We start from the raw sequence: 27,318 nt of genomic DNA on the forward strand, positions 1-27,318 counted from the left end.
CTAATACATTTTATACATATTATATATATATAATGAATGTATATTATATATTGTGTAAGTGCCTATTAAAGATAAAATATCTCATGAACTCATATTAATACTTCTTATAAAATTTTACAATACAGATTTTTTTTACTTAATTTGTTTCATATTTCATCTGTATTACCATTCACAGTGAGGACCCTAGTTGTCAAGGATACAGGGGATCACAGAATTAGAATATCCCATAATTTTTCTTAACAAAGTCTGTGCATGTTTTTTTCACCTCCCTCCCTTCCCCCCTTCCTTCCTTTCTATTAAGGTAAAATTGATATGCAATATTATGTAAGTTTCAAGTGTAAAACATAGTGATTCATGATTTTCAAAGGTTCTACTCCATTTATAGTTATTGTAAAATATTGTGCTTTATAATATATCCTGTAGTTGACTTATTTTATACATAGTAGTTTGTACCTCTTAATCTTCTACCCCTTTCTTGTCCCATTCCTCCTTCTTTCCTCTTCCCACTGGTAACCACTAGTTTGTTCTCTACATATCTGAGTGTTTCTTTTTTGTTATATTCACTAGTTTGTTTTACTTTTTAGATTCCACATATAAGTGATATCATAGGATATCTGTCTTTCTCTGTCTGACTTATTTCACTAAGCATAATACCCTCCAAGTCCATCCATGTTGTTGCAAATGGCAACATTTCATTCTTTTTTATGGCTGAGTAGTATTCCATTGTGTATATACATACCACTTCTTTGTTATCCTTTCATCTGTTGATGGATGCTTGGGTTGCTTCTATATCTTGGCAATTGTAAATAATGCTGCTATGAACATTGAGGGTGCATGCATCTTTTTGAATTAGTGTTTTTTTTCTTCAGGTATATACTTAGGAATGGAATTGCTGGATCATATGGTAGTGTTTTGAGGAAACTCCATAGTATTTTCCATAATGGCTGCACCAACTTACATTCCCACAAACAGTGTACAAGTGTTCCATTTTCTCCACATCCTTGCCAACATTAGTTACTTGTGGTCTTTTTGATAAAGCCTTTCTACAGGTGTGATGTGATATCTCATTATGGTTTGATTTGCATATTTCTGATCATTAACAATGTTGATCGTCTTTTCATGTGCCTGTTGGTCACCTGTATGTATTCTTTGGACAAATTTCTAATCAGGTTTTCTGCTCATTTTTCAATTGGGTTGTTTGGTTTTTTTGTTAAGTTGTATGAGCTGTTTATATATTTTTGAATATTAACCCCTTATCACTCATATCATTTGCAAATATTTTCTCCCATTCTGTAGGTTTTTTCATTTTGTCAATTATTTCCTTTGATGTGCAAATCTTTTAGTTTTAATCAGATCCCATTTTTTAATTTTTGTTTTTGTTTCCTTTGCCTTGGGAGACAGATCCAAAAAAAAAAAAAAAACGCTGCTATGAATTATGTCAAAGAATGTTCTGCCTATGTTTTCTTCAAGGAGTTTTACAGTTCCAGTCTTATATCTAGGATGTTAATCAATTTTGAGTTTAATTTTGAACATGGTGTTAGAAAATGTTCTAGTTTCATTCTTTTACATTTAGCTGTCCAGTTTTCTCAGCACCATCTATTAAAGAGACTGTCTTTTCTTCATTGTCTATTCTTGCCTCCTCTGTCGAAGATTAGTTGACCACAACTAATGGGTTTATTTCTGGGCTCTCTGTTCTGTTCCATTGATCTATGTGTCTGTTTTTGTGCCAATACCATATTGTTTTTATTACTGCAGCTTTGTAGTATAGACTGAAATCAGGGCTCATGATATCCCCAGCTCTGTTCTTTCTCAAGATTGTTTTGGCTATTTGGGGTCTTTTGTGTTTCCATACAAATCTTAAAATTATTTGTTCTAGTTCCTTGAAAAATGCCATCGGTATTTTGATTGGGATTGCACTGAAGTTTTGGATTGCCTAGGGTGGTATGGTCATTTTAAAACAATATTAATTCTTCCAATCCATGAACATGGTATATCTTTTCATCTGTGTCATTTTCAATTTCTTTCATCAGTGTCTTATAGTTTGCTGCATAAAAGTTTTTTACCTTCTTAGGTAGGTTTATTCCTAGGTATTTATTCTTTTTGATGCAATAGTAAATGAGATTGTTTCCTTAATTTCTCTTTCTGATCATTTGTTGTTAGTGTATAGAAATGCAACAGATTTCTGTATATTAATTTTGTATTCTGTGACTTTACTGAATTTATTGATGAGTTCTAATAGTTTTTTGGTGGTGTCTTTAGGATTTTCTATGTATAGTATCATGTCATCTGCAAACAGGGATAGTTTTACTTCTTCCTTTCCAATTTGGATTCTTTTTCTTTTTCTTCTCTGATTGCCATGGCTAGAGCTTCCAAAACTATGTTGAATAAAAATTTCAAGAGTAGACATCCTTGTCTTGTCCCTGATCTTACAGGAAAAGCTTTCTGCTTTTCACTGTTGAGTATGATGTTAGCGGTGCTCTAAACATATATGGTGTTTATTATGGTGAGGTATTATTATAGGTTCCCTCTATATCCACTTTCTGGGGAGTTTATGCCATAAAAGAATGTTGAATTTTATCAATAGCTTTTTCTATATCTATTGAGATGATCATATTGTTTTTATTTTTCAATTTGTTAATGTGGTGTATCACACTATTGATTTACAGATGTTAAAAAATCCTTGCATCCCTGGGATAAATCCTACTTGATCATGATTAATGATCCTTTTATTGTATTGTTGGAGTCAGTTTGCTTGTGTTTGTTCAGGATTTTTGCATCTATGTTCATCAGTGATATTGGCCTGTAAGTTTCTTTTTTTGTGATAGCTTTGTCTGGTTTTGGTATCAGGGTGATGGCTTCATAGAATGAGTTTGGGGGTGTTCCTTCCTCTGCGATTTTTTGGAATATTTTGAGAAGGAGAGGTGTTAACTCTTCTCTAAATGTTTGGTAGAATTCGCCTGTGAAGCCATCTGGTTCTGGACTTTTGTTTGTTGGAAGATTTTTAATCAGTTTCAATTTCAGTACTTGTGATTGGTCTGTTCATATTTTCTATTTCTTCCTGGTTCAGTCTTGGGAGATTGTACCTTTCTAAGAATTTGTCCATTTCTTTTAGGTTGTCCATTTTGTTGGCATATAGTTGCTTGTAGTAGTCTCTTATGATCCTTTGTATTTCTCTGGTGTCCATTGTAACTTCTCCTTTTTTATTTCTAATTTTATTGATTTGAATCCTCTCCCTTTTTTTCTTGATGAGTCTGGCTAAAGGTTTATCAATTTTGTTTATCTTCTCAAACAACCAGCTTTTAGTTTCATTGATCTTTTCTATTGTTTTCTTCATCTCTATTTCAGTTATTTCTGCTCTGATGTTTATGATTACTTTCCTTCTCCTAACGTTGGGTTTTGTTGTTCTTTTTTTCTTGCTTTAGGTGTAAGGTTAGGTTTTATGAGGTTTTTCTTGTTTTCTGAGGTAGGCTTGTATCACTATAAACTTCCATCTTAGAACTGCTTTTGCTGCATCCCACAGATTTAGGATCATTTTGTTTTCATTAGACTCTAGGTATTTTTTTATTTCTTCTTGATTTCTTCAGTGATACATTCATTGTTTAGTATCATATTGTTTAGCCTCCACATGTTTATGTTTTTTTACAGTTCTATTTTTCTTGTAGTTGATTCCTAGTCTCATACTTTTGTGGTTGGAAAAGATGCTTGATATGATTTCAATGTTCTTAAATTTAGAGGCTTTTTGTGGCCTACCATGTGGTCTATCTTGGAGAATGTTCCATATGCACCAGAAAAATGTGTCTTCTGCTGCTTTTGGATGGAATGTTCTTTATATATATCTACTAATTCCATCTGGTCTAATGTGCAATTTAAGGCCAGTGTTTCCTTATTGATTTTCTGTCTAGATGATCTGTCCATTGATGCAAGTGGGGTGTTAAAAGTTCCCCACTATTATTGTGTTAGTGTCAATTTCTCTCTCCCTGTTTGTTAATATTTATATACAGCAATCATTCTCTCTCTTTCCATATATATATGATTGTTTTAACTTGCTGATCTCTTAAATTCAAATGCATTTTAACAACCCTGAATTTGTACTCTCCTCCCCTCACGATTAGCGTTTTTGAAATCATATTGTACATCTTATTGTTTTGTGTATCCCTTAACTGCTTGTTGTGGATATAGATGATTTTACTAATTTTGTCTTTTAACCCTCATAGTAGTTTTATGTCATTGAGTTACTATCTTTATTGTATATTTGTTTTTACCAATGAGATTTTTCCTTTTGTGATTTTCATGTTTCTCATTGTATCTTTTTCGTTTTCACTTAGAGAAGTTCCTTTAACACTTCTTGGAAAGCTGGCTTGGTGGTGCTGAATTCTTTTAGCTTTTGCTTATCTGTGAAGCTTTTGATCTCTCCACCAAATCTGAATGAGAGCCTTGCTGTGTAGAGTGTTCTTGGTTGTAGGTTCTTCTCTTTCAACACTTTAAATATATCATGCCATTCTCTCCTGGCCTGCAGAGTTTCTGCTGAAAAGTCAGCTGATAACCTTATGAGAGTTCCTTTGTATGTAACTTATTGCTTTTCCCTGACTTCTTTTAATATTCTTTATCTTTAACTTTTGCCATTTTAATTACAATGTGTTTTGGTGTGTTCCTCTTTGCGTTAGTTGAGTTTGGGACTCTCTGTGATTCCTGCACTTGGAGGTCTGTTTCCTTTCCCAGGTTAGGGAAGTTTTCAGCTACTAGGTCTTCAAATATGTTCTCAGCACCTTTCTCTCTCTTCCTTCTGGAACCCCTATAATGTGAATATTAGTGCACTTGATGTTGTTCCAGAAGTCTCTTAAACTATCCTCATTTCTTTTCCTTTTTTCTGTTCAATGTTAGCGATTTACACAACTATGTCTTCCAGCTCACTGTTCCCTTCCTCTGTTCATTTAGACTACTTTTGATTCCTTCTAGTGTATTTTTTATTGCAGTTGTTGTATTCTTCATCTCTGTTTGGTTGTTCCTTATATTTTATAACTTTTGGTTAAAAACTTCCAACTTCTCACTCTGTGTATTCATTCTTCTCTCAAGTTCTTTCATCTCTTAGCAATCATTACCCTGAACTCTTTCTTGGGTATATTGCCTATATAGCCTATCTCCATTTCACTTAGTTCTTGTGAAGTTTTATCCTGTTCCTTTGTTTGGAATATGTTCCTCTGTCACCTCACTTTGCCTAACTTGCTGTTTTTATTTCTATATATGGTAGGTTAATTACATTTCCCAATCTTGGAGAAGTGGCCAGTTGAAGAGACATCCCATGCATCCTGCAGCATGCTTCTCTTTCATCACCAGAGCAATATGCCTTAGGAGTGCCCCCCCACCACCACCCATGTGGGCTGACTACTGTGGGCAGTCTGGTAGGCTTGGTTGGTCCTTGGTCCACTTGACTGGTAGGCCCTGCCTTGTATGGAGGCTTCCAGCCGCTGGTTGGCAGGACCAGTCATGAGGTGGTTGGTTGTGGAACCCCAGGGACTCCCAGGGCTAGTGCTGGCTCACTGGTATGCAGAGTCAGGGTCTAGGAGACTTTGGGCCTGGTGCCTGCCCATTGGTGGGTGAAGCCAGGTCCTGGGGCTAGTGCTAGTTCACTGGCAGGCAGAGCTGGCTTCTGGAGTCTGGATGCAGGGCCCAGGGGTCCCAGAGCTGGTCTTGGACTTCAGTTGGGTGGAGCTGTTCCTGACACAACTGACTGCAATGTGTGGGGTGTCCAAAGCTTGCATTGGCCTGCTAGTGGGTGGGGTCAGGGTCCAGCCAGTCCCAGGGCTGGTGCTAGCCTGCTGGTGGGTGGGCTGTGTCTGAAGGCTGTGGGGCTGCAGTTGTCCTGCAGCTGGTGTCTGCCTGCTGGTTGGTGGGCTGAGTCTGCAGGCTGTGGATATCCCATAATTTTTAATTTCCTTTATTCTATATCACATGCATAATTACTCAGGTTAACAATTCTAATGCTATCACCACCAATATTATTTATAAAAGTAATTATGGTTTCTTCATTTGTTCTCCTCATTCTCCTTATCGTTTTGAAAAATAATTGTCCTATATCTACATTGTCAGAGCATGTAGTATTACACACTGTAATCTCTCATTTTTAACCCTCATTTAGGGTTAGTATTAGTTCCATAAGTAATTATGTATCAAAGGTCACCACCAGTCCTAGGGAAAGAGTACATCTACTTTTTAAGTTTTCCTCCTCTGTTAGTCAGTATACACATGGAACAATGAATGAAGAAGGGTGCTAGCTTCACTAGTTAGATATGCTTATGCTCCTAGGGTAAGTGCTGGTGGCAGATTGTCTGCATCAAATGGGAGAGATCCAAGAAAAATCTTTTCTTAATTTCTACAAATGTGCCTCATTCCCTGGGGAAAAATATTGAGTCATATGTTGATCATAAAAATATCTGTTCATCTAGAGAACTAATCCTTCAACTGTCTATTACTTAATTACTCCTATTTTACCTTTATGAAGCACTAAAACCTTTTAAAAAGCGATTTTAAGCATTTGTGAAGAAAACAGATAATCAAGAGTTTAGAGTGTTAACAGTAAGTACATCCTATTAATTTGTTAAACCATTTTAGTAACATTAGTCAATTCTTATGTATTATCCAAAGTGGACAGGTATATGTTTGTGAAAATTAGGTTTCTGCAGGTTTCTTTACATAAGAATGTTTCCAATTATTAGAATTAACTTCCATATGTTCATGTATGACTGGAAAGATCACTGGTAATCAGTAGAGTACAATGCACAAAATATTGTCAGAGATGCCATTGTAGAAAGCTCTGCTGTGTTCCTTTGAATGTGCTTTTAAAGCATTAGTATGTATAAAAATAAAGTGAAAATAATCATGTAAATAAATATTTAGGATAGGAGCTTTGCTATCAAGCACATTTAAGTTCCAATAATATGAAAAGCAGATGTTTAATAATATTTGTTGAATGAATAAGAGAATAAATCAGTCATTTAATAAACCCTAGTTCTATTCCATATAGAGTATGTAACACTGGGCAGGTTTTTTGAAAAATGAAACACAGAAAAGTGTTTATATGACAGGGACTAGTTCACAGAATTGGAGTGAACACAACTGGCATATTGTATGCAAACATCAAAAAAAGTGTCTTGAACATAATAATTGGTCAATAAATGTTTGTCTTTTATCTTTCTTGAAGACATTTGGGCTATTTTTAGCAATATGCTGTCAAGAATGCTGTCAAGCAATATGTGATTTTAAATAATGGTATTTATGCATCACCATAGAACTGGGCTTTAAACCAGACAAAGGCATTCACTCTATCCAACACTTAACCTGGAAAATAGCTTGAAGTTTATCAGACCCTAAAGTTGCTTGGATAATTTTAAAACTCTAAGAGGATATCTAGGAAGGCCTTTCTTGAACATCTTGAATGAAACATAACTTGGAACTTTTCAAGGGGACTGTTACCAGAAAATTCACAGGAATAAAGAAAACTCTTTTTCATTAGACAGGTTTTCTCACTTGAAATGAACATATAGCTGAGCCAATTTAATTAATCTGTTTTTCTGGATTTTAACATTTTTACTTTTGGTGTTGAGTGAAATCAGATCAGTGTAGGAGATTAGTAATGGCAGGTGAATTTTTGAATAGAAAGAGAAGAACGTGTTCTATTGCTGCTTGCTATTTTCTTTCTCAGCATGCTGACTTCCCATCTTTATTTCTCTGCTTTCAACTATGATCACTTTTGGCCAAACATCTCCCCTAGTGCATTGTAACATTTAAAAATGTTTTTTACGCCAAGTCATATGGCTTTTCTTGTTTTTAAACTAAAAGTTTCTGCAGATATTGTGTCCATTGTTTCTCTTCCTTCTTGAATCTTGGCTTCCAAAGTGCACCTGTATCCCAGTGTTCCTCTTACACCTCCAGAAACCCTTGCTCTATTTTACCCTGACTATCCAGTGCCTTTAATATAGGCTTGCCTACAAAATTTTGTGCCTACCCATACTGGTGGATGTGTGATGTGCCTGCCACCAAGAGCACTTTTCAGGAATGAAGTAATCATAACATTTGCTGCTGGGTGTACTGCCAGAAGACAGACTGCAACTGTTGGCACTTTTAAGGAGTTACTTGTAGAAGAAAGTCACCTAGACAAAGATCATGCTTCCTTCCCAGGGCAGCTACTTCCAATGTCTGATTGGCACAGAGGTGTAAGGCCCAGTCTCTGCCCCAACTTTGGGCACCTTTAAAGGGTCATACCATCTTCAGAACACCCTGGAGGATTAGCTGAAGCTTCCATTGAGACTGTATCCTTCCTTGACCTCTCCTTTTTCCCAACCTGTTGATCCCAAGCATACTTCCTAATAAACATCATGCTCGCTAATCTCCATCTCAGAGCCTGCCTCCTAGGGAACCCAACCTGTGACAGTCACCTTTTTTTTTCATGCTGTGCTTTTTTTCTGATGTAACCTCAAGCTTTCTGGACCTCAGCTAACATCAGATGATTCCTAACTCTCTTTCTCTTGCTCTGAGTTCCCCTGTAACCTTCAGATACTGATTTTACACCTAGTATGGTACATCTTCATAAAGGTGTCAGCTCAAACTCAGTATGCTGTCAAATATTGTCAATATCTCACCTCTTCACCATCCTGCATTACCATCTTCTCATCTTGTTCCACATCTCAGTTAATGGCAATACAAACTACCCATTTAGCTCATCCTGAAACCTTGGAGTCATTGCTTTTTCCTGTCACTCTTTCATCTCTTGCATCAAATACTTCCCAAATCATGTAAGTTTTATTTGGGTGGTGAGTCTTCACTGTCACTCCCTTAGTTACTTTCATTTTTTTCATTCATTCACAAATATTTATTGAGGGTTTACTATGTCTCAAACCCAGTATGAGACGTTCATTGTCCCTAATCAGGAAAATTGTGCTAATATTCTAGTTGGTTCTGCATTTCTTCTCTTCCCACTCCAACCTATCATTCATCTTAACTGAAATAAAGCTATTATCATGAAATAGCTTTGCTCAAAAACCTTATGTGGTTTCTCCCTTTTCATAAAGTGTGACCCATTTTCTTCAGCTTATCATTTTAGCTATTTAAAATGTATCCTTAACATCATTTCTAAAACACTTCTTCTATCTCTCTCTATACTACTCACTTCAGTCATGATGGCCAGCATGTGGTTTTCCAATTCCCAGTCATGCCAAACATATATTTTCAGATCTCCATGTCATGTATATCTTGCACACTCTTAGAACATTGTTTTATGTTTTTTTTTTTTTTTTTTTAATGCATGGGGTTCTGAACTCATCATTCAAATCTCAGCCAAAAATTTTGCTTCTCTGGGAAGCCCTCTCTACACATCCAGCCAAAATTTATTCCTCTTTCCATATTGTTATTGGTCCCTCTCATTTGATTCTGAGCCTCTCTATGTCATGAGCCATATTTTTTCATGATATATTAATATCCAACATTTAAAAGCTATGGTTTGTGTAAGCAAATGAGGTTCCCACTTATATCAATGAGTAACAAACCAAACAACATTTTATTTCAGTTTACTGATTTGAATGAGTGTACCTTAAAGTTTAGCATGGTGCCATGGCTCAAAAAAAAAAAAAAAAGTTGAATTTCAAATTTAAAAACATATGAGTAATTTCCTATTCTCTACCTCCAATTTACCCAATAAAATACAGTTGCCTAGAGGAGAGGGGGAAGATGGCAGAAGAGTAAGATGCGGAGATCACCTTCCTCCTCACAGATATATCAGAAATACATCTACACATGGAACAACTCCTACAGAACACCTACTGAACGCTGGCAGAAGACCTCAGACCCCCCAAAAGGCAAGAAACTCCCCATGTACCTGGGTAGGGCAAAAGAAAAAAAAATAAACAGAGACAAAGGAATAGGGACGGGACCTGCACCAGTGGGAGGGAGCTGTGAAGGAGGAAAGGTTTCCACCCACTAGAAGCCCCTTCATGGGCGGAGACTGCGGGTGGCGGAGGGGGGAAGCTTCAGGGCCGCGGAGGAGAGCATAGCAACAGGAGTGCAGAGGGCAAAGCGGAGAGATTCATGCACACAGGATCGGTGCCGACCAGCACTCACCAGCCCGAGAGGCTTGTCTGCTCACCCGCCGGGGTGGGCGGGGCTGGGAGCTGAGGCTCAGGCTTTGGTCAGAGCGCAGGGAGAGGACTGGGGTTGTTGGCGTGAATACAGCTTGCAGGGGGTTAGTGCACCACCGCTAGCCAGGAAGGGAGTCTGGGGAAATGTCTGGACCTGCCAAAGAGGCAAGAGACTTTTCTTCCCTCTTTGTTTCCTGGTGTGCGGAGAGAGGATTAGAAGCACTGCTTAAAGGAGCTCCAGAGACGGGCGCGAGCAGGGGCTATCAGCGTGGACCCCAGAGACACAGGCATGAGACGCTAAGGCTGCTGCTGCCGCCATCAAGAAGCCTGTGTGCGATCACAGGTCACTATCCACACCTCCCTTACGGGGAGCCTGTGAGCCTGCCACTACCAGGGTCCCGGGATCCAGGGACAACATCCCCGGGAAAACGCACGGTGCGCCTCATGTGGGTGTAATGTCACGCTGGCCTCTGCCGCCACAGGCTCACCCCACACTCCGTACCCCTCCCTCCCCCTGGCCTGAGTGAGCCAGAGCCACCGAATCAGCGGCTCCTTTAACCCCATCCTGTCTGAGCGAAGAACAGACGCCCTCTGGAGACCTACATGCAAAGGCGGGGCCAAATCCAAAGCTGAGCCCCGGGAGCCGTGCGAACAAAGAAGAGAAAGGGAAATCTCTCCCAGCAGCCTCAGGAGCAGCGGATTAAATCTCCACAATCAACTTGATGTACCTTGCATCTGTGGAATACCTGAATAGACAACAAATCATCCCAAATTGAGTAGATGGACTTTGAGAGCAAGATTTATTATTTTTTCCCCTTTTCCTCTTTTTGTGAGTGTGTATGTGTATGCTTCTGTGTGAGATTTTGTCTGTATAGCTTTGCTGTCACCATTTGTCCTAGGGTTCTATGCGTCCGTTTTTTTGTTTGTTTTTCGTTTTTTTAACAAAAAATTTCTTTTCTTAATTATTTCTTATTTTAATAACTTTATATTATTTTATCTTTATTTTATTTTATTTCATACTCTTTCTTCCTTTCCTTCTAATTTTTCTCCCTTTTATTCTGAGGCATGTGGATGAAAGGTTCTTGTTGCTGCAGCCAGGAGGAGTCAGTGCTGTGCCTCTGAGGTGGGAAAGCCAACTTCAGGACACTAGTGCACAAGACACCTCCCAGCTCCATGCAATATCCAACGGTGAAAATCTCCATCCAAACACCAACACCCAACTTCACTCAACGACCAGCAAACTACAGTGCTGGACACGCTATGCCAAACAACTAGCAAGACAGGAACACAACCACACCCATTAGCAGAGAGGCTGCCTAAAATCATAATAAGGACACAGACACCCCAAAACACACCAACAGACGTGGACCTGCCCACCAGAAAGACAAGATCCAGCCTCATCCACCAGAACACAGGCACTAGTCCCCTCCACTAGGAAGCCTACACAACCCACTGAACCAACTTTAGCCACTGGGGACAGACACCAAAAACAACGGGCACTACGAACCTGCAGCCTGCAAAAAGGAGACCCCAAACACGGTAAGGTAAGCAAAATGAGAAGACAGAAAAACACATAGCAGATGAAGGAGCAAGACAAAAATCCACCAGACCTAACAAATGAAGAGGAAATAGGCAGTCTACCTGAAAAAGAATTCAGAATAATGATCGTAAAGATGATCCAAAATCTTGGAAATAGAATAGACAAAATGCAAGAAACATTTAACAAGGACCTAGAAGAACTAAAGATGAAACAAGCAACGATGAACAACACAATAAATGAAATTAAAAATAATCTAGAAGAGAGCAATAGCGGAATAACTGAGGCTGAAGAACGGATAAGTGACCTGGAAGATAAAATAGTGGAAATAACTACTGCAGAGCAAAATAAAGAAAAAAGGATGAAAAGAACTGAGGACAGTCTCAGAGACCTCTGGAACTACATGAAATGCACCAACATTCAAATTATAGGGGTTCCAGAAGAAGAAGAGAAAAAGAAAGGGACTGAGAAAATATTTGAAGAGATTATAGTTGAAAACTTCCCTAATATGGGAAAGGAAATAGTTAATCAAGTCCAGGAAGCACAGAGAGTCCCATACAGGATAAATCCAAGGAGAAACACGCTAAGACACATATTAATCAAACTGTCAAAAATTAAATACAAAGAAAACATATTAAAAGCAGCAAGGGAAAAACAACAAATAACACACAAGGGAATCCCCGTAAGGTTAACAGCTGATCTTTCAGCAGAAACTCTGCAAGCCAGAAGGGACTGGCAAGACATATTTAAAGTGATGAAGGAAAAAAACCTGCAACCAAGACTACTCTACGCAGCAAAGATCTCATTCAGACTTGATGGAGAAATTAAAACCTTTACAGAAAAGCAAAAGCTGAGAGAGTTCAACACCACCAAAGTAGCTTTACAACAAATGCTAAAGGATCTTCCCTAGGCAAGAAACACAAGAGAAGGAAAAGACCCACAATAACAAACCCAAAACAATTAAGAAAATGGGAATAGGAGCATACATATCGATAATTACCTTAAATGTAAATGGATTAAATGCTCCCACCAAAAGACACAGATTGGCGGGATGGATACAAAAACAAGACCCATATATATGCTGTCTACAAGAGACCCACTTCAGACCTAGAGACACATACAGACTGAAAGTGAGGGGATGGAAAAAGATATTCCATGCAAATGGAAACCAAGAGAAAGCTGGAGTAGCAATTTTCATATCAGACAAAATAGACTTTAAATAAAGACTATTAGAAGAGACAAAGAAGGACACTACATAATGATCAAGGGATTGATCCAAGAAGAAGATATAACAATTGTAAATATTTATGCACCCAACATAGGAGGACCACAAAACATAAGGCAAATACTAACAGCCATAAAAGGGGAAATCGACAGTAACACATTCATAGTAGGGGACTATAACACCCCACTTTCACCAATGGACAGATCATTCAAAATGAAAATAAATAAGGAACACAAGCTTTAAATGATACATTAAACAAGATGGACTTAATTGATATTTATAGGACATTCCATCCAAAAACAACAGAATACACATTTTTCTCAAGTGCTCATGGAACATTCTCCAGGATAGATCGATCATATCTTGGGTCACAAATCAAGCCTTGGTAAATTTAAGAAAATTGAAATTGCATCAAGTATCTTTTCCGACCACAATGCTATGAGACTAGATATCAATTACAGGAAAAGATCTGTAAAAAATACAAACACATGGAGGCAAAACAATACACTACTTAATAACGAAGTGATTACTGAAGAAATCAAACAGGAAATCAAAAAATACCTAGAAACAAATGACAATGGAGACACAATGACCCAAAACCTATGGGATGCAGCAAAAGCAGTTCTAAGAGGGAAGTTTATAGCAATACAATCCTACCTTAAGAAACAGGAAACATCTCTAATAAACAACCTAACCCTGCACCTAAAGCAATTAGAGAAAGAAGAACAAAAAAACCCCAAAGTTAGGAGAAGGAAAGAAATCATAAAGATCAGATCAGAAATAAATGAAAAAGAAACGACAGATACAATAGCAAAGATCAATAAGACTAAAAGTTGGTTCTTTGAGAAGATAAACAAAATTGATAAACCATTAGCCAGACTCATCAAGAAAAAAAGGGAGAAGACGCAAATCAATAGAATTAGAAATGAAAAAGGAGAAGTAACAACTGACACTGCAGAAATACAAAAGATCATGAGAGATTACTACAAGCAACTCTATGCCAATAAAATGGACAACCTGGAAGAAATGGACAAATTCTTAGAAATGCAAAACCTGCCAAGACTGAATCAGGAAGAAATAGAAAATATGAACAGACCAATCACAAGCACTGAAATTGAAACGGTGATTAAAATTCTTCCAACAAACAAAAGCCCAGGACCAGATGGCTTCACAGGCGAGCTGTATCAAATATTTATAGAAGAGCTAACACCTATCCTTCTCAAACTCTTCCAAAATATAGCAGAGGGAGGAAAACTCCCAAACTCATTCTACGAGGAAACCATCACCCTGATACCAAAACCAGACAAGGATGTCACAAAGAAAGAAAACTGCGGGCCAATATCACTGATGAACATAGATGCAAAAATCCTCAACAAAATACTAGCAAACAGAATCCAACAGCACATTAAGAGGATCATACACCATGATCAAGTGGGGTTTATTCCAGGAATGCAAGGCTTCTTCAATATATGCAAATCAATCAATGTGATATACCATATTAACAAATTGAAGGAGAAAAACCATATGGTCATCTCAATCGATGAAGAGAATGCTTTTGACAAAATTCAACACCGATTTATGATAAAAACCCTTCAGAAAGTAGGCGTAGAGGGATCTTTCCCCAACATAATAAAGGCCATATATGACAAACCCACAGCCAACATCATCCTCAATGGTGAAAAACTGAAAGCATTTCCACTAAGATCAGGAACAAGACAAGGTTGCCCACTCTCACCACTCTTATTCAACATAGTTTTGGAAGTTTTAGTCACAGCAATCAGAGAAGAAAAGGAAATCAAAGGAATCCAAATTGGAAAAGAAGAAGTAAAGCTATCACTGTTTGCAGAGGACATGATACTATACATAGAGAATCCTAAAGATGCTACAAGAAAACTACTAGAGCTAATCAATGAATTTGGTAAAGTAGCAGGATACAAAATTAATGCACAGAAATCTCTGGCATTCCTATACACTAATGATGAAAAATCTGAAAGTGAAATCAAGAAAACACTCCCATTTACCACTGCAACAAAAAGAATAAAATATCTAGGAATAAACCTATCTAAGGAGACAAAAGACCTGTATGCAGAAAATTATAAGACACTGATGAAAGAAATTAAAGATGATACAAATAGATGGAGAGATATACCATGTTCTTGCATTGGAAGAATCAACATTGTGAAAATGACTCTACTACCGAAAGCAATCTACAGATTCAATGCAAACCCTATCAAACTACCACTGGCATTTTTCACAGAACTAGAACAAAAAATTTCACAATTTGTATGGAAACACCAAAGACCCCGAATAGCCAAAGCAATCCTGCGAACGAAAAATGGAGCTGGAGGAATCAGGCTCCCTGACTTCAGACTATACTAGAAAGCTACAATAATCAAGACAGTATGGTCCTGGCACAAAAACAGAAATATAGATCAATGGAACAGGATAGAAAGCCCAGAGATAAACCCACGCACATATGGTCACCTTGTCTTTGATAAAGGATGCAGGAATGTACAGTGGAGAAAGGACAGCCTCTTCTATAAGTGGTGCTGGGAAAGCTGGACAGGTACATGTTAAAGTATGAGATTAGAACACTCCCTAACACCATACACAAAAATAAACTCAAAATGGATTAAAGACCTAAGTGTAAGGCCAGAAAGTATCAAACTCTTAGAGGAAAACATAGGCAGAACATTCTATGACATAAATCACAGCAAGATCCTTTTTGACCCACCTCCTAGAGAAATGGAAATAAAACCAAAAATAAACAAATGGGACCTAATGAAACTTAAAAGCTTTTGCATAGCAAAGGAAACCATAAAGAAGACCAAAAGACAGCCCTCAGAATGGGAGAAAATATTTGCAAATGAAGCAACTGACGAAGGATTAATCTCCAAAATTTACAAACAGCTCATACAGCTCAATAAGAAAAAAACAAAGAACCCAATCCAAAAATGGGCAGCAGACCTAAATAGACATTTCTCCGAAGAAGATATACAGACTGCCAACAAACACATGAAAGAATACTCAACATCATTAATCATTAGAGAAATGCAAACCAAAACTACAATGAGATATCAACTCACACCAGTCAGAATGGCCATCATCAAAAAATCTAGAAACAATAAGTGCTGGAGAGGGTGTGTAGAAAAGGGAACCCTCTTGCACTGCTGGTGGGAATGTGAATTGGTACAGCCACTATGCAGAACAGTATGGAGGTTCCTTAAAAAACTACAAATAGAACTACCATATGACCCAGCAATCCCACTACTGGGCATATACCCTGAGAAAACTGTAATTCAAAAAGAGTCATGGGGTTTCCCTGGTGGTGCAGTTGTTGAGAGTCTGCATGCCGATGCAGGGCACACAGGCTCATGCCCAGGTCCGGGAAGATCCTACATGCCGCGGAGTGGCTAGGCCCGTGAGCCATGGCCACTGAGCCTGCGCGTCCGGAGCCTGTGGTGCGCAACGGGAGAGGCCACAGCAGTGAGAGGCCCAGGTACCAAAAAAAAAAAAAAGTCATGTACCAAAATATTCATTGCAGCTCTATTTACAATAGCCAGGAGATGGAAACAACCTAAGTGTCCATCAGCGGATGAATGGATAACGAAGATGTGGCACATATATACAATGGAATATTACTCAGCCATAAAAAGAAACGAAATTGAGTTATTTGTAGTGAGGTGGATGGACCTAGCATCTGTCATACAGAGTGAAGTAAGTCAGAAAGAGAAAGACAAATACCGTATGCTAACACATATATATGGAATCTAAGAAAAAAAATAAAATGTCATGAAGAGCCTAGGGGTAAGACTGAAATAAAGACACAAACCTTCTAGAGAATGGACTTGAGGATATGGGGAGGGAGAAGGGTAAGCTGTGACAAAGTGAGAGAGTGGTATGGACATATATACAGTACCAAACGTAAAATAGATAGCTAGCGGGAAGCAGCCGCATAGCACAGGTAGATCAGCTCGGTGCTTTGTGACCACCTAGAGGGGTGGGATAGGGAGGGTGGGAGGGAGGGAGATACAAGAGGGAAGAGATATAGGAACATATGTATATGTATAACTGATTCACTTTGTTATAAAGCAGAAACTAACACACCATTGTAAAGCAATTATACTGCAATAAAGATGTAAAAAAAATAAAATAAAAAAATTTGAAGCATAAGAAAAAAATACAGTTGCATAGTCTAGGCATTGAATAAGGTTCTGCACACACACACATACAGGGGGAATGAATATGTAAATGTGTGTATATATATTAAAGACTTAACTGAAACTTTAAGTTCCATGAAGGCAGAAACATGTTTGTGCATCACATCAAGTAAAATGTTTGTAATGTAATAGAAAATGAGTATTTGTTGATAAAAAAATAATTTAAATTTCATGCCAAGTACTAAATTTTTTTTCAATCTAACTTTGGAGCAACCCATATTTTATCCTAAATCTTTAATTAACATTCTTTTTGGTTATAGCTAGATAAATTCTTGAGTACTTGTTCTATTGGGAGTAGAGTCACAATTTAAGGCACATGTGATTAATCTCATTCGTGTGTAACCTTGCAACCCAAGGGTGTCTTGAGGCTGAAGCAATTCATAAGCATCTGGTACCTCTGGCATTGGTTGCCCCTTTGGTAGTGCTCTAATGTAGCAGCTTGCAAGTCATTTGGACTCACCTGTGTCCTCAATTGTCCCAACTATACTCTGTTGTTCTGCCTTGATCTAAAGAAATATGGCCCTTAGACTATGAGAGTATTTTAAGGGTACTTTTGTAGCTCTCTTACATGAAAAAGCTTATTTTCCTCTCCTAAACATTGCATAAAGGTAGAAAAATATTTTGACGTCAAAGTAAAGTTTTGTTTTTAAATAGAGCTTTGTGAAAATAAAATTAAGTTCTTCTGGCTCCCACATATGCCACTGCCCTGTTCTACTGATGAACACTTTCAAAACTTGCTCCTCTCAATTTTTAAATTCATTACACTACTATATTTAGTCTCTTATGCAATGGACTTTAAGAGGGCTTCTTAACTGAGGCCTTAATAAAAAGTAACTGCTTTCTTAATTTTTTCTACATTTCTCATGCCCAGTTTATGCCCTTCACCAAGCTTGTGTGTATATGTGTGTGTGTGATTATCTGTATAAATTTTACTTGTAACTTACTTATTACCTTATTTTAGGGAAGATTTAAGATTGTTTTAGGAGATTGTATTTTGGGTATATAAATATGTGTAGGTATGCACCAATTTCATATCCATTTCACATTTATTTCAATCCTTGTCATTGGCTAGATGTCCTAAATTGAGATAAAAATATCTGCCAAATATACTAAATCACATATATGTACATGATTTCTCTTCCTTTTATATCAGATAAAGACAACTAGTCAATGAGCCCAAACCCCTTTTCATTGATTAAGATCAGAAGGTTAGCAGGAACCCTCAAGTGGGGATAAACTGTTCTCTGGCCTTCATGATAGTGTCATAAGAATATCATTAACAAGTCTCCTGTGTGGATAGCTTCCTGACATACTTGTAGAGTCCTTCAGGGAAAAGAGCAGCAAAATTAAGATTTATTCTTCCATCTCCATCTTAGAATTACGTTTTCTTTTAATTACTTGATGAGGATGGACTTAGTTATGGATAACCAGAAGCTGAGAAACAAACAAATGGTGTCACAACTTCCAAAGAGCTAGCACTAAGTTAATGCTGATTTGACACATTTTCTTCAAAAATCTATTGTTAGAGTTTGTAAATATTTAGCTATTCAAGAATCTCAGTTTCCCCTGGTGGTAAGGATTTGATTTCATATTTGAGATTGAACTAATCTCTGCAAGTAAAATTATAACCAAAAGTCTTTGGGGACTGAGGCTCTGAGTTATAATAGTTATTTTTCTTATTTCATAACAGAATCTCAACATCATGGTTGTATTCAATGTCTACAAAGAAAGGATTTAAAGATGACAACTAGTAGAAAAGTGAAGGTGCTAGGGAACTCAGCCTGAAGCCACATTTTCTTAGAAAGGCTGCAATTTCTATTTAGATTGTTTGCTTACTTGATGCAGCTTGGGAGGAAGCCCAGCAGAAATCACAGGGGTTATTTTTCTATGTCACTTTCCCACTGTCAAAGCACTCCTTGTCACTAACACTAGTTCTCAATTAATGTGCATTGATTGGTTAATTAAAGCCCGGCCATTATTCAACATTTTGCCTGGAATCAAATGCAAATATATTATGGTGTCCTGTATTTTCCTTATTACATACACTACATTAGTGTGTTAATGCCTGTTAATTTCTAGTTTCCCCCACTTTGACAGTGAACTCTGTGAGTCAGGAGCAATATTTCAATCCATATTGCAGACTCAGAGCTATCCAAGGGCCTTGCACATATAATAATGCCCCCCAATTTTTGGTGAATAAAACAATCATGAGAACATTGTCTTAGAGGTATTTTCAAAGGTCATTACACCAAGAATGTATTTCAAAACTACTTAACATTTCCTTAAGTAAAAGACAAATGTATCAACAGCACGTAGCATTTTGAGAACTGGAATTTCTCCTGGCTATAGCCATTTCTTTTAAACTAGGATTTGAAAGAAAGCCTTGAAGCTAGTTAGTCACTGGCTGCTTTCCCTACCATGTTTGGTGTTAAGAAAGGCAACTGGACAAATGAGTTTTCTCTGTCTGATTTTTCTGAGGTGTGCATGGAAGTTTGTGATGGAGCAATTTCTGAGTATGGTCTTAGTGACCAACTTTTAGCTCTTAAGTAGGTTAGGTGTATCCAGAAAGCCATTGTTTGATCAAAATGTCGTATTTCATTCTCTGAACTAGTTATGTTATCCACATATTTATGTTGACATTTATTTGCAATGGAATAAAGTACAGAAATACCTAGAAAAATACTGTGTGAACAAAAATGTGACTTGGCAAAGGAAACATTTCTGAATCTTCAGAATAGAACATTCATTTAACAATGATAACAGTAGTTCCTATTTATTAAAAGTTCATTATGTAGCAGCTCTTTCATGTGGTTTATGTTGCTTAATCCTCCGAAAAGCACAATAAATTTAGTATTATTAATATCATCACTTTTAAAGATGATAAAACTAGAGCTGAGAGAGGTTAAATAATGTTCCCAAGGCGACACAATTTATGAGTCATGAGTGAGATTTAAACTCAAATTTGATTCTCGAACTTGTATTTTTAATCACTATATTATCCTGCACTTAATTCCAGATGATTAAATGTCAACTATTAACAAGATGCTGAAATGGAATATGTGTCAATTTTTATACAATAAAATCAAGGGTTAATCAATAAAATTACATTTGTGCTATGTTGTCCTAAAAATTTCCAAGAATTATATGAGATAAATAGATGATAAACATAACCATCTTTAGTACCAGTTACACAGTTTCTTATGGAAAATTAATTGCACACCTTTTTCTTCCCTACAGCATTTAACCTTTTTTTTTTTTTTTAAATCCATTTGCCAAGCTCCGGTTTGGAGCCTGGAATATTAAACTGTCATCTTGCAACCAAAAAAGGACAAGAGTAAAGTGAAAATGGATCTCACCCCAAATAGCTAAAAGTTTTTTTGGCATTGTTTAATATTTGGAGGGAAATAAGTGAGCTGTAATATAACAGAGCAGAAAGCTCCTCGCTGTCATGGTTTAACTACTGCTTTTAATCTCAGAATTAAACACAACAGAACAAAACACATTTCCTACAGCCCACAATGAAGTAATATTCAGTCTCACAGTACCATTTTTGGAATCAAGCACACTATCTTTAAATCTACTCATTTTCTTTTCTAAGCCCCTAAGCAGGAGACCTCACATACACACTTTTTTTTTTTTACAGAGCAGTCATTTTGATTTTTAAAGAACAGTTTCCTTTGCATTGGGGAGGGCTCTACGTGCCTGTTCTGTTGAAATTATTATAGAGTGAAGACGCTTATAAGGTCTCTTCTATTTGGAGTACTCTTTCAAAAGACGGAATTCAGAGAGTTTTAGATGAATACCATCTACATAGAACATGCTTTGCAACCCGCTGTAAAGAGATTTTTTTCCCCACCCCTTTTACAGATGGTTTTTTTTCTTTTTCTGAATTTAAAGAAATTGCTGCTGAATAGGAAACTCTCCTGTCTTTCATGGTTGTGCTTTCATACTTTTTTCCTCTTCAGTTTGCATTTCAAGAGACATTTGCATTAAAAAAGTCCTGTTCAACTGAAGCTTAACCTGCGCCTACTCCTGATGGATTGACTTCCAGTCATAATTAGCGATGGGAGAGCTTCAAAGGCTGTAATTCCCCATCCTTTATCTCAGGTCTCTTTCCCCTTTTTTCATAAATCCCCTCCCCCCAAATCTCAGTGGCAGTCCTTCCTTTTACTGACCCCAGGAAAGCTTCCCCTCCCTTTCCCCTCCCTTTGGCCTCTGGTCAATAAACTCCCACTGCAATTATGAGCTTTTCACTTGCAAGTATTAGGGAGCCATCACTGCCAGATGTCCCTAGTTGTAACTGCCTCGAAATGTGCCTTACTGTAAAAACACATGCTCCCCAGAGTGATGGCAGTTCCATGTTTTTGCTGCACAATGGCACCTGCTAACTCCCAATCATTGAAGAATCAGTTTATCTCTTTTCGGAAAGCTTTCTTGACCCTCCTAATCTGTCAGGTGTCTTTGCCTTGTACTACTATAGTATCCTGTGCTTCCACTGTCATAACACTCATCAGATGGTTGCAATTGCTTACTTATCTATAATCTCCATGGAAGTGAGGACATTAATTTTGTCTATATCCTCTACCTCCTAACACAGTTTCACACTTAGTAGGTGCCCATTCAACATTTATGAATGAACGTTACTCAGCTACTCTGTGTGCAACACTGTTAGGCTTTGTTGGGGGAGTCCACTAAAGGCGGAGATGGGGGTGCGCAACCTGTGCAAGTAGTTATTTGCATTTCTGGAGTGCATTAGCCTGGGATACCCATCCTCTCCACAATCAATGGAGGAGGTGTGCAGGTGGAGAGGTGGGAGTAGGTATCTCTGAAGAATAAATATGAGCAAAGGCAAAGAGGTGGGAAAATAAGAAGTAACATATGAGAGGGTCTGAGGTAGTTTCCAGGCCAAATCAGTCCTAGACTATTTCCACCTTCCCTGCCAGTCCCAGGCTTATGGGAGCTTCCAAGTTTTGTCTCAAATGACTTATTTTATAATGCTTTTCGTGTTCCCTAGAAAACTATATTCTCCAAGTCCCTTTAGAATTTTGTACTTTTTAAATGGAAGTGACCTATTCTAAATCATAGTCATTTGTGTGTGCATCATCATATCTCATCTGCTCAACCACAAACTCTCTGAGGGAAGATGTGTTCTTTACTCATCCCTGAATCTCCTGTCCAACACAGAAACTGAGCACATAGTAAGTACATATTATTATTATTTTACTCTTTAAGGTGAATATATTTATCAGTGATGCATGGTATACAATAAATGAAGAAATCTCCATTGTTTGAGTTTTGTCTACCTAACATCCTGCTATTGAGCTATTTGGTTTTATGGACTAACATATCTAGCCACTGTAATTTTTCTCTGGGACTTGAAGGCTTGTGTATGAAGTTCAGATATGGCAAGAAGCAATAAATATTTACAGAGCGAAATGTCTATTTAAAAAAAAATTAAGCTAAACTTTGGGGAATTATCTACTAGAATCTTATTGGTGATTAACTGAATAGCTTTACGTTGGTATAATAAAATCAACCTCATTTAGAGAAAATTAACAATAGATAAAAGTTACTGGATAGAAGTTTTTTTAAACATGGAAATGGAGCAGTGAATGGGTTGAGATAAGAGTTCTATAAAAATTGATGTAAATATGAATTTAAATTATTGTGAATTAATTATTTAATTTCTGGTATTATAAAAATGTTAGCATTCTTTCTGTTTTAGTAATTACACATGGATTTAAATATATATTTTAAATTCTATTCATTTAACAGAATTCAAATTTGAAATTTTCTAAAATCTCTAAGGTTTAAAATCATTGAAAATGTGATATTTTATTTTAAAAACTCAGTAAGATCAACTACTTCGCAAAATAAAAGTTCTATCTATAGATTTTCAAAATTTTAGGAGAAAAAAAAACTAACCACTAACTCGTCTCTCCTGCCATCTCTCTTTCTTTATATGCCCCTGTGCTGGTTCACTACCTCTCAGTGCTTAAATGCTTTTCTCTAAGTAGAAGATTCATAGTGGATTTTCATTTCTATTTGTATAGCCTTCTTTGGTGTCTTCAGTTATCTGAAGGGATGTCATAAGTTTCAGAGCAAAATCATTTTATAGTGTCACTCCACTCTCCAAAATTAATTAATATCATTCAGTACCTTTAGAAATGAAGAGACAAATGGTAGTATTGTAAAGGTCTTTAAGTCAAAGTTCAAAATCAAGAACCCTGATACCAAAGTTGTTCTTTTGCTTCTTTAATATATCTTATTTTATTGACACTATATGTGTCACTATATGACACTATATATATATATATTGAGCTATATAAGGGAAAAGCCATTCTTGGATTTAAGTAAAATTTTATAACAAACTATATGACAACTTTGACTAAAGTTGTCATATAGTTTAATGCAAAATGCCTTTTGATATTTTCCTTATGTTTGTAGTATCACCAGTTTTTAGATTGTGTCATAAAATAAAGACTTTGCAGTTCCTCAGTTGAATATTTTGGCTGTTGTTCTTTTGGAATATAATCTGAAAAATCATGCAAAATCTCACTTGGTTGAATAGTACATTTAAAGCTAATTAAAGAAAATAATGAATCAGTTGTTTTTATCCATCAATATGGACACCTCAACTAGTAGATATAACCCATTCATCAACCAACTGAAGTGCCTGTCTTCTGAACGGCTGGCAGTGTTATTCTGCAAGGCTTTTAAATCTCCTTTTTGTCATATATTAGTGGAGAGGAAAATCAAAGGAGTGTCATTTTTAGAAGGCATTGGTGCTACAACTTAGCTGATCTGTTTTGTTGATTTAGGACAATTTCTTACTGCAAATTAATTCACTGCTACCTCTTCCAAAAACTGATACCAGGTTTAATTTAGATGGGATTCCTTTTATATCTTGGGGCCAGCATAGTTTAGATGCAAAAAGAGCATCATCTAAAAGTGTTCAGGCTCTGACAATTAGGGAATTCCCTGGGGATATTTGAGGGAAAGTTCTGAAGGTGATGGTTTGTGGCGTTCCTAGGAGAAATTTTGGCATTGTGGTCTATACCAGTAACTCTTAAAATTTAGTGTGGATCAGAATGACCTGAAGGGCCTGTTAAAACACAGATTACCTCAACCCCAGAGTTCCTGATTCAGAAGGTAAGGTGTAAATAATCTGTATTTCTAGCAAGTTCCCAGGCACTGCTACTGGTTTGGAGACTGCACTGTAAGAACTTCTAGCCTAGAATATATCCTAAACCCACTAGAAATCCCCCAAGCCTAATGGCAGACCTGGAAAAGTTAAAGAGTGATGGAGTTAAACAGGATGGAGAGAAACAGAGACACTTTGGGTTGATTAGTCAGGCCACACACAGAAATGGAAGAAACTATGAAATCTAGAGACCTCTTTCTATGCTACTGGGATTTATCTCTGCTTAGCTCCATGAAAGAAGCAAACTGGGGCTTCCCTGGTGGCGCAGTGGTTGAGAGTCCGCCTGCCGAGGCAGGGGACACGGGTTCGTGCCCCGGTCCGGGAAGATCCCGCATGCCGCGGAGCGGCTGGGCCCGTGAGCCATGGCCGCTGAGCCTGCGCGTCCGGAGTCTGTGCTCCGCAACGGGAGAGGCCACAACAGTGAGAGGCCCGCGTACCGCAAAAAAAAAAAAAAAAAAAAAAAAAAAAAAAAAAAAAAGAAGCAAACTGACATTTATGTGATGGCAAACTGTAAGGCACCCGCTGCCAGCACGAGCAGTTCTGACTACCCACTGTTATTTTTTTAAATGTTTCAAACACCCTGGGAGCAAGTGCAAAAAAAAAAACAGACTCATGAGCTAAACAATATGAGGAAAAGAATTCCAGATAGTACACTTCGCACAGACATTCCTTTCTACTAAAGCAGGTTAGAAGATACAGTGTAATGCAGCAGCAACTATTTTAGAAAGAAAAAATACATAAAGGGCGTTTTTATGAATATTTCCAGACCTAAATATCCTTACCACTGTTTACCAGTGCAATTGAAATGTGGGTTACTTCATTTGGGAACATTTCTTACTCATCAAGGAAAGGTAAGAAAAAGCATGTACAACATGTGGGTTTCATAAAATGTACCTTTGTTCAAAACATGTAAATGAGTTGTCTCCACCCCCGCAGACCTTTAGCAACCAAGGATGATAGTCATTGTGCCCAAGGTAAGGTACACATAGGAACATTTTTGTTTGTTTGTTTTGTTGATCACATAGGAACATTTTGATTGTATTTTCTGGGTACCAGAAGTCCAAAAAGAGAACTCAGATTTACAGTCAACAGTTTCAACAAGTGACCCTTGGCAGAAAGGGTCTGCTTTTTCAGCTGGCGCTGTTGTTGAAGTTCAGAGGAATAGCTCATCTGTCTCTATTTCAGGCATCTGGCAAATGGAGAACTGTTTCAGCATTCTCCATCCCACTAAATGCTTACAGATGACTTCCATATTCTGGAGTATCTACTGGTTATCTCATTTCTCTCATTTTGAATTATTTTCCCCGTGGTGTTTTGAAAAGCCTCCCTCTCTCGAGCTTTTATTTTGTAAGTACACTATTGTTGCTGTTGTCATTTAGGAAGAAATCAACAGATGTGTTTGGTATTACCCCATGAGATAGGCCACACCTGTGGATAATCTGAAAATAGAAATGATAATTTTTAAAAAAGGAAACAAAAAAATAAATAAGTTAAAAGCCCAGCTGAAGCACAATTGTAAAATATGTTCAGGAAATGATTCATGGACTGAAAGTAAACAGTCATCAATAATTTTAGGATCTTTTTTTGAAAGTTCTTATAAAAACAACACAGTACTCAAAGAAATTCTATATACATTTTGTTGCTACATATGATACATATATATAATATAAATGTTATTCATAACTTATTATTAAAAATGAATCCACTCATTCTTATCCTTACTGTTACTTTGCCAGGTATGGTACTCTGCTCTGTGCCTTCTAAAATATCAAAACAGCCAAATATTTGGGTTCTTCCTGAGGGAATTTTTCTTCATTTCCATAAAATACAGACACATATAACTCATAATATACTGATTCCAGCTTCTTCATTTGCTTTTTAGAGCACATGAATGATGTTCTGCATATAGTGAGGGTTTTCTTACTCCAGTTATTCAGATATATGGGGCACTTATACATGAATTTGAATATTAATGTATTTATTTAAAAGCAGGGTGGAGCCGGAGGAAGATGGCGGAAGAGTAAGACGCGGAGATCACCTTCCTCCCCACAGATACATCAGAAATTCATCTACACGTGGAACAACTCCAACAGAACACCTACTGAACGCTGACAGAAGACCTCAGACCCCCCAAAAGGCAAGAAACTCCCCACATACCTGGGTAGGTCAAAAGAAAAAAAGAATAAACAGAGACAATAGGATATGGACGGGACCTGCACCAGTGGGAGGGAGCCGTGAAGGAGGGAAGGTTTCTACACACTACAAGCCCCTTCGAGGGCGGAGACTGCAGGTGGCGGAGGGGGAAAGCTTCGGAGTAGCGGAGGAGAGCACAGCAACAGGGGTGCGGAGGGCAAAGCAGAGAGATTTTGGCACAGAGGATCGGTGCCCTCAGGCACACACCAGCCCGAGAGACTTGTCTGCTCGGCCGCCAGGGCGGGCGGGGCTGGGAGCTGAGGCTCGAGTATCGGCTTTCAGTCGGAGCGCAGGGAGAGGTCTGGGGCTGGCGGCAGGAAGAGAGCCTGAAGGGGTTAGTGCTAGCCCGGAGGGAGTCTGGGGAAAGGGTCTGGAGCTACCGGAGAGGCAAGAGACTTTTTTCCCTTTTGTTGCCTGGTGCGCGAGGAGAGGGCATTCCCCTCCCTCCCCTCTGCCTGAGTGAGCCAGAGCCCCCGAATCAGCGGCTCCTTTAAACCCGTCCTGTCTGAGCGAAGAACGGACGCCCTCCGGCGACCTACGCGCAGAGGCGGGGCCAGGTCCAAGGCTGAGACCCGGGAGCTGTGAGAGCAGAGACAGGGAAATCTCTCTGTGCAGCCTCCGAGGCAGCGGATTAAAGCTCCACGGTCCATTTGATGTGCCCTGCGTCTGTGGAGTGCATGAATGGACAGCGAATCATCCCAAATTGAGGAAGTGGACCTTGAGGACAAGATTTAAGACTTTCCCCCCCTTTTTTTTCTTTTTCTTTTTTTTTTTTTTTCCTCTTTTTACAACGAATTATCTCAAATTAAGGA

Source organism: Hyperoodon ampullatus, assembly GCF_949752795.1.
Source record: "Hyperoodon ampullatus genome assembly, chromosome: 4".
NCBI classification, from domain to species: Eukaryota; Metazoa; Chordata; class Mammalia; order Artiodactyla; family Ziphiidae; genus Hyperoodon; species Hyperoodon ampullatus.